Source organism: Lynx rufus, unplaced genomic scaffold, assembly GCF_022079265.1.
Source record: "Lynx rufus isolate CCGP_SWC_20201006 ecotype Redwood Valley unplaced genomic scaffold, mLynRuf1.p SCAF_3, whole genome shotgun sequence".
Classification (NCBI taxonomy): Eukaryota; Metazoa; Chordata; class Mammalia; order Carnivora; family Felidae; genus Lynx; species Lynx rufus.
In genome coordinates, this window is record NW_025814845.1 from 14,640,195 (window position 1) to 14,649,169 (window position 8,975).

Sequence of the window (8,975 nt, forward strand, 5' to 3'; positions counted from 1 at the left end):
ATGGTATTTCAATGGTCCAGGGGGGAATGGAAGCACCTTTGCACAGGGATGGGGCAGTGAGAGTTGAGAAAGACTGGAAAGGCAGGAGAAAGAGAGTCTAGACAAGGCAGAAAATGTATAAAATACTTATTCCAGAGAGTTAGTTATTAAAGAAAGCAGTGCTGTGTATCCATTTGAGTTTGACAAACAGGATCTATCAATATAGCAAGCTGCCCCACTGTGTGATTTCCTCTAACAAATCTCAGATGTATGGATACCGCCTATCAGAAAACTAGTAAATGATCTGTGGATTCCTGATGTGCTACCAACTCTCTAGATTAATCTTCTTAAATCAGTGTCAGGTTTACTTTACTTCTCTGAGGAAATATGTACAGTGGCTATCCATTGCCTACATAATAAAATTTAAAGGGGCACCGGGGGGTCAGTCAGTTAAGCATCTGACTTCAGCTCAGGTCATGATCTCACGGTTCATGAGCTCGAGCCCTACATTGGGCTCGTGTGCTGACAGTGCAGAGCCTGCTTGGGATTCTCTCTCTCCTTCTTTCTCTGTCCCTCCCTGGCTCATGCACAAGCTCTCATTCTCTCTCTCTTAAAATAAACATTTAAAAAATTTTAAATATTTCTCAGGCTGGCATTCAAGGTCTCTCCATAATCTGGCTAAAATCAAACTTTTAAGATTTACCGACTCTATTCCATTTTCTTCCTGTAATATTGAACATTTGCCCTTCTCAGAACATATTTTGTTTTGCTTTATATGGCTTTAGTATCGTCTTTCCATACACCAAGAAGACTTCTGTCTTCTCTGTTTCCCAGCCTTACCTCTCAAATGTATCTTTAAAATCGAACTCTAATCCCAATTTCTCCATCAAGGACTCCTTCTCTGACTGCCCAACTGGTTTTCACACCTTCACATGCTTCTTTTTTTCTAGTTGTCTGGGTACTTGGCTTGGTTATCAACATATCACCTGGTAATACAGGGGCAAGAGATCTAATGTTTTGCCCTCTTTTCTCCTAGAGGCCATCATCTCCCCTCTCTCTGGCAACTGCATTTAGATGTTCTTTTGGAAAACCACCTCTCCTATACACTTAATCCATATAATTTTGGGAGGCACACCCTTGGGCAAGGGATGCATAAATAACCCAGGCCCACACGCAGTGACTGGCTCGGGAAGCAGATACATCACTGAATCCATGGAAATTCAAACCTGAGACCATCCTGGAACTGCTTCTAGAAACATGGAGGTGGAAGAGCTCATTACTGGGGGTATAAAGCTGGCAGAATGTACTCCTGAAGCCAGTAGGGGCAACCTGGCTTGCATGAAGAGAACTTTGCTGAGAATTATGCCGACAGAAGAAAAGAAACCCAGAAGGAAAGACAGATACTGTTGATATCATCATTTACACCTTGGGATGCACGCATGCCAGATGCACTCCTAGATTTTTCAGTTAGGTCACCAATGAATGCCTCTTGTTCCCAGAAGTTTGAGCTTGAGTTTTGAATCTTTCATTTCTTATCATCTCTCCAAATAGCCACATACAAGCTTCTCTCCCAGCTCCAGGCCCCTGAGTCATCTACTGTGTAGAACACTAATTTGATATTTAGGACAAAGTGAGTTATATGGTCATTTACACGGTTAATGCATTTCCTACCTCTCCACCCAACAGCAGATTATTTGAGGGCAGTTTTGTGCAGACCCTGAAGCCAGACTTCCTGGGCCTTGGATGCTGGTTCTACCACTCACCTGCTGAGTGACACTGAGCAAAGCATTTCACCTTCTTGTGCTTCAGATTCACCATCCACAAGATGGGCATTAAAATGGTAACAACTGAGAAACAAAAATAAACAAAAACAGTGGTTACACCTCAAAGAGTTGTAAGGAGCTAATATACGTGAAGCCCTTAGAAAAGTATCTGGCACATAACATACACCATACGAGTAAGCCCTATGTAAGTGTAAGCTATTTTTATTACTATTATTATCACAATGATGCTGATTATCATTATTATTATTTGTAACCTCATTGCCTACTGCAGTGCCCCTCAATTATAGAGTGAATCACTCTGAACTATTATGTAAGAGGATTTTAATATAGTACTTGTTTGCCTGGTCCCACAGTTTTAACACAGATCAAAACACCAAGGCATCGAAAGGAAGCCCTTGCCAGCTCAGCTCAGAATACTGCAAAAGTCCCACATCTTCCTGCCTCATTTCTGTCCCTGTCTCACCTTCCCTTTCACCCCTGCCTGTGCTCACGTCCTGCCCTATCAGTTTCATCTCTCATGCCTGGCATCCAACAGGCCCTAGAAACTGACAGTTTTCTCCTTGTTCATTTTTGGGTATCAACTCTCTTCCCTTAACCTGCGTCTCCATCCTACAGTGGTTTCTCTGCGTTAGCACACACTGGGCCTTCGATACAGGGGGCATCAGCTAACACTTCGTACAACAGCATCCATTCTACTGTAAGACTTTATTGTATGTAGCCTCCAAGATACAGGAAATAACTAATACTATGTATTTTGAAAGGACTAAGAAAGAAAATACATCTTTTCTTCCACTAAAATCCCCCAGCCTCTGCCATGTCTGTTTTCCCTCCAAGTTCAAGGAGAATTTCTAGGTTAGGTAACTCTATCCCAAGTTAGTCACCTAAGCAGGACTAGGGTGTTGATAGGGCCACATTAATCACATACAATGTAGTAATTTACAGACTAAGGCTGGAAGGGAGAGGAGCCAGTTAGTTTGCAAATCATGAGCACTACTGAGCTCTATTTAAAGTGTATTTATTATGACCTGGCCATTTTGAGAGCCGAACATCATCACCAGTCTGGAGGCACAAGAAACTGCTAGCATTCAGAATGTTACCTGAAGCAAAGCGGGAGATAAAGTTAGCAAAAGGCACACAAGCCATAAAAACATCTATGATTTAAACATGAGACATTTCCAATGTGCTAAATTTGGAATGATTTGCTTATCCATGGTCCTGCTGGAAGAAATAAAATGCGCAGCTTGGGAAATGAAGGAAGAAAACATATCAATGTTTTGCTCATAATGCTGGAAGAAACAGAATTATCTGAACCATGTGAATTCAAAATGTACCCATTTTTAAAAAGCACATTGGCTATATTTGGAATACAACTTAAGAACTTAGATTTTCAAACTCCTAAAAATTCAATAGTGGAATTTTTAAGGCAACTTCTAGTTTCCATTCAACAAACACACATAAGTTGCACTTTTGTTCATGAACACACTCAGCAGAAAACTTTTCTGCATTGTTTGCTACAAAAAGTACCAAAAGTCAAATAAAATCTCAGAAAAAGTCGTATGATAAGAGAAGGCATCCTAACAAATCACTGCATGTGATGTTGGTCACTGATTCTTACAAAGACATATAAACAATGAAAAGAAAGAAGAAAAAAATAAGCAGACTTATTAGATTTTAACGTACAATTTTCCCAGGTCAACTTCCCCAGAAGGCAGATCCTGAGATGAAGGTTCACCTGCAAGGGATTCATCAAGGGGGAAAACAACAACAAAAAAAGGCTGAAGGAAAAAGGACAGAGAGGGGGAAGAAGACAAATAAGGGTCTGATCTCAAGCAAAATCACACAGCCTAGCCCCACAGAGAACTCTGAAGAAAAAAATTATCCCTGAAAGTTTTCCTGAGTCAAGAAAGCAGGACTTTAAAACTCCATTGGTATTAGGTATTGCAGAAGGGTCAACCTGGCGGGGGGGGGGGGGGGGACAGGGGGGGGGGCTACGTTCCCACGTGTTGAAAGAAGTGTCCAGTAGACCGAAGAAAATCCTCTCCCTAATTGCCATAGCTTAGGAATGATGGGAATAAGAGCACACTGAAGTCTGGAGACACACAGAAACAGTGAAAAGGGAATTATGGGATCTGGGTAGAGCACTGACATTATTTATTATCTGGTTCTTTCATGATGTTCATTCATATAAGTAATACTTCCTACCACTATTATTAACTTTATTATTTGAAAATATTAGATAGACACACGTGTACAACTCAGACACAGGATATATCTTCCCAATATGAATGAATATGTTTACTGCCTATACAAATCAAATCAAATCAAAACAATTTATTTTGTGACCCACCATTTTTATTTATCCAATCGTTCAAAAGTATGTGTTGATTGGCCACTATGGAAAGTCCATTTAATAATGTTGTTAATAACTTTGGAGTCACAAAGAACTTATTTTGAATCCTGGTTCCACTGGTTACCAACCATATGATTTGGAGCAAAGGACTAAGTTCTCTAATTCCCTGTTTACACATTTATAAAATGGGGACAATCACAAGGATTCAATGAGATAGTATATATCATTGACTTTGCATTAGTGTCTAACACATAACTGCTCAATCAATGTTAGTTAAGAACAATGAAAATTATGATAATGTTCAAGGCAGGGTGATAACTTCTGTGTATGTGATAGTATGCTTGAAAAGAAAAACAAGATGTGTCCCCTGTCTTAAATAGTTTATCTTGGAATCCAAGGAATAAATATTTAGCACAGAAGAGATACGTAATCCAAGAGGGCAATGTATGATAGATGCTGAATGAGATACACAAGAAAATAAACAGATATCCCACCACCAACCTCTTCTACCCACGAACGTGTTCTCCACACTGACACTAGAGCTCTTTTTCTAAAACATAACTCTAATAGTGACATTCTCATGTCCCTAAATTGTGATGGCCCCTTTACAATATCTACATAAGCCAGTTCAGTTTCCATAGCATTCACCCATGGTCTATGTGCCCCCTGTCCTCACCAATCTACTGTAGTTCATATCTTCCGTTTCATCCCCGTGATAGTTCAACCCAGAACAGTTCAGAACATATAACATCTTCTACTTCTGGGTCACTGCTCAAGCAGTTCTATCCATGTGGAATCTTTTCTCCACTTCTTGCCAGTGAAATTTCTCCATCCTTAGATCTCCATCCCAAGTGTCATCTCCTGTATAAAGCTTCCCCATCTCCTCCATTCAAATTACTTCTCCTCTGTCCATGCTCTTATAGTACATTTCTTTACTGCTTAACGGGTACTGCTGGGATTTACACTTATTTACTAATGGATGTGTAGAAGGAAATGGCTGGGGAGAAGTAGTCTATGCACTGAGATTGGGCCAGCTACTTAGCAATGTCTGCCAAAATGTTGGGCTTGGCACTAGACTGTAAGTTTCTTGAGGCCAAGGATGACCCCTAAGATATCATAGATGAATTATAAAGAAGGGAAATTAGCATGCTGAAATATTATGGAAAAATTTTTTAAGTTTATTTCTTTATTTTGAGAGAGAGAGAGCGGGGCGGCGGGGGGGTGCAGATTGAGAATCCCAAGCCCCAAGCCTGACGTCAGGCTCGAACTCACAAACCATGAGATCATGATCTGAGCTGAAATAAAGAGCTGGATCCTTAACTGATTCAGATACCCTGCAATATTGTAGAAACTAAGGAAATATAATTTCAAGAAAGTAGACAAGGGATTTGTTGTCAAATACTTCTGAGAAGTCAAGGAAAACAATGGATGAGACTTGTGCAGATAAGGTCATCAGTAATTTTGGAAAATGCAAATAAAAGTTATGAGACATGGTAACTGGTGGTGGGAGGTTGAAGAGATTTATGTCATGAGAAAGTAATTTGTAGGAATTTTTTAAAAACTGTTTTTGTTAAAGGATAAAAGAAAATGATTCATTTAAGAGGGACATTAAAAATTCGTGAGAGAAGAATTACTTGAGAAGGAACTGATATTTTAAACCATACTCAAAACTTTGCTCTATAATTAAATAATGTGGTTGTGTAATTCCTATAATTCCAGAATGTGGACATTAATACCACCCAAACTCTACATTGACCTTTTTCCAATTTAGCATGTTCCTATTATGTAGAAAGATTCACATATTTGAATCACAACAGCCATTGTATGCCTACTGCTCCATTCCTAGGGAAGTTCCCCACTGATTCTACACACTTCTACCTTGTCTGCAAGTTTGACATTCTCCCTTCAAGGTCCCAAACTCACTTAGGATGACCAGATTCCCCAGCCTGTGAGCAGAAGCTTCCAGGTGCTCAAGACTGCTGGAGAGTAGCTTCTCTGTCTTGGGAAGTCCACTGATGGGTGAACACACTGGATGGTGTGCTTATCACGGGTCATTTCCAGATGAAGGGCCTTTTCGTTCCCTCCCTTCTTCTAGCTCTTTCCCTCCAGAGTCACCATCCTGCCTTTCCTTTCCTCTTTCCCAGCCCCAAGCCCTCAACCTTATGATCTATGAGGAAAAGGAGACAAAAACAAAAACAAAACACAGACCCAAGAAACTTTGTTTAGCATTTAAGTCAATAGTTAGCTTGAATCTTTTTTTTGGGGGGGGGGGCATTGTGTGGGATGAGGGAGGAAAGATGAACCCTCAAGAGATCCTGAGAACTTGGGTGCCTGGGTGGCTTAGTTGGTTAAGAATCTGACCCTTGATGTGGAGGAAGATGGCAGCGTAGGAGGATGCTGGGCTCACCGCGTCCTGCTGATCACTTAGATTCCACCCACACCTGCCTAAATAATCCAGAAAACCACCAGAAGACTAGCAGAACGGATTCTCTGGAGCCAAGCGTAGACGAGAGGTCCACGGAAGAGGGCGGAGAGGTGGTGCGTGCTACACGGACTGGCAGGAGGGAGCCAGGGCAGAGGGGCAGCCCGCTGGCCAAGCAGAGCCCCCCGAGTCTGGCTTGCAAAAGCGGAGGGGCTGGACGGACTGTGTTCCGACAGCAAGCGCGACTTAGCGTCTGAGAGGTCATAAGTTAACAGTTCTGCTCGGAGAGCGGGAGGGCTGGAGGACAACGGGAGGGAGAGTTGTTGAGACCCGGACGACAAAGCTAGCTTGGCAGGGAACAAAGGCACTCGCCAGTGCCATCACCCTCGCCCATCCCCCAGCCAAAATCCCAAAGGGAATCAGTTCCTGCCAGGGAACTTGCTTGCACCCAAACACCCAACGCTGTGCTTCTGCAGATCCACCCCTCCCTCCGGCGGTGGGTCTGACTCCCTCCAGTGCCGCAGGGCCCCTCCCAATGCGGATCACCAAAGGAAAAGCAGCTGAGCCTACCCCTCCCGCCCCCGTGCACCTTGCCGATCTACCCCAGCTAATACACCAGATCCCCAGCACCACAAGCCTGGCAGTATGCAAGTAGCCCAGACAGGCCACGCCACCCCACAGTGAATCCTGCCCCTAGGAGAGGGGAAGAGAAGGCACACACCAGTCTGACTGTGGCCCCATCGGTGGGCTGGGGGCAGAGATCAGGTCTGACTGTGGCCCCACCCACCAACGCAAGTTATTCAAGACAGCACAGGGGAAGTGCCCCCCAGTTCCGCACCACTCCAGGGACTATCCAAAATGACCAAACGGAAGACTTCCCCTCAAAAAAATGTCCAGGAAATAACAACAGCTAACGAACTGATCAAAAACGATTTAAATATAACAGAAAGTGAATTTAGAATAATAGTCATAAAATTAATCGCTGGGCTTGAAAACAGTATAGAGGACAGCAGAGAATCTATTGCTACAGAGATCAAGGGACTAAGGAACAGCCAGGAGGAGCTAAAAAATGCTATTAATGAGATGCAAAATAAAATGGAGGTGACCACAGCTTGGATTGAAGAGGCAGAGGAGAGAATAGGTGAATTAGAAGATAAAATTATGGAAAAAGAGGCAGCTGAGAAAAAAGAGATAAAAAAAATCCGGGAGTATGAGGGAAGAATTAGAGAACTAAGTGACACAATTGAACGTAGTAACATACACATAATTGGGATTCCAGAGGAGGAAGAGAGAGGGAAAGGTGCTGAAGGTGTACTTGAAGAAATAATAGCTGAGAACTTCCCTGATCTGGGGAAGGAAAAAGGTATTGAAATCCAAGAAGCACAGAGAACTCCCTTCAGATGTAACTTGAATCGATCTTCTGCACGACATATTGTAATCAAACTGGCAAAATACAAGGATAAAGAGAAAATTCTGAAAGCAGCTAGGGATAAACATGCTCTAACATATAAAGGGAGACTGATAAGACTAGTGATGGATTAATCTACTGAAACTTGGCAGGCCAGAAAGGAATGGCAGGAAATCTTCAATGTGATGAACAGAAAAAATATGCAGCCAAGAATCCTTTATCCAGCAAGTCTGTCATTTAGAATAGAAGTAGAGATAAAGGTCTTCCCAAACAAACAAAAACTGAAGGAATTCATCACCACTAAACCAGCCCGACAAGAGATCCTAAGGGGGATCCTGTGAGACAAGGTACCAGAGACATCGCTACAAGCATGAAACCTACAGACATCACAATGACTCTAAACCCATATCTTTCTATAATAACACTGAATGTAAATGGACTAAATGCACCAACAAAAAGACACAGGGTATCAGAATGGATAAAAAAACAAGACCCATCTATTTGCTGTCTACAAGAGACTCATTTTAGACCTGAGGACACTTTCAGATTGAAAGTGAGGGGATGGAGAACTATTTATCGTGCTACTGGAAGTCAAAAGAAAGCTGGAGTAGCCATACTTACATCAGACAAACTAGACTTTAAATTAAAGGCTATAACAAGTGATGAAGAAGGGCATTATATAATAATTACAGGGTCTATCCATCAAGAAGAACTAACAATTATAAATGTCTATGTGCCGAATACAGAAGCCCCCAAATATATAAAACAATTACTCACAAACATAAGCAACCTTATTGACAAGAATGTGGTAATTGCAGGGGACTTTAATACCCCACTTACAACAATGGATAGATCATCTAGACACCTGGTCAATAAAGAAACAAGGGCCCTGAATGATACATTGGATCAGATGGACTTGACAGATATATTTAGAACTCTGCATCCCAAAGCAACAGAATATACTTTCTTCTTGAGTGCACATGGAACATTCTCCAAGATAAATCACATACTGGGTCACAAAAGAGCCCTTCA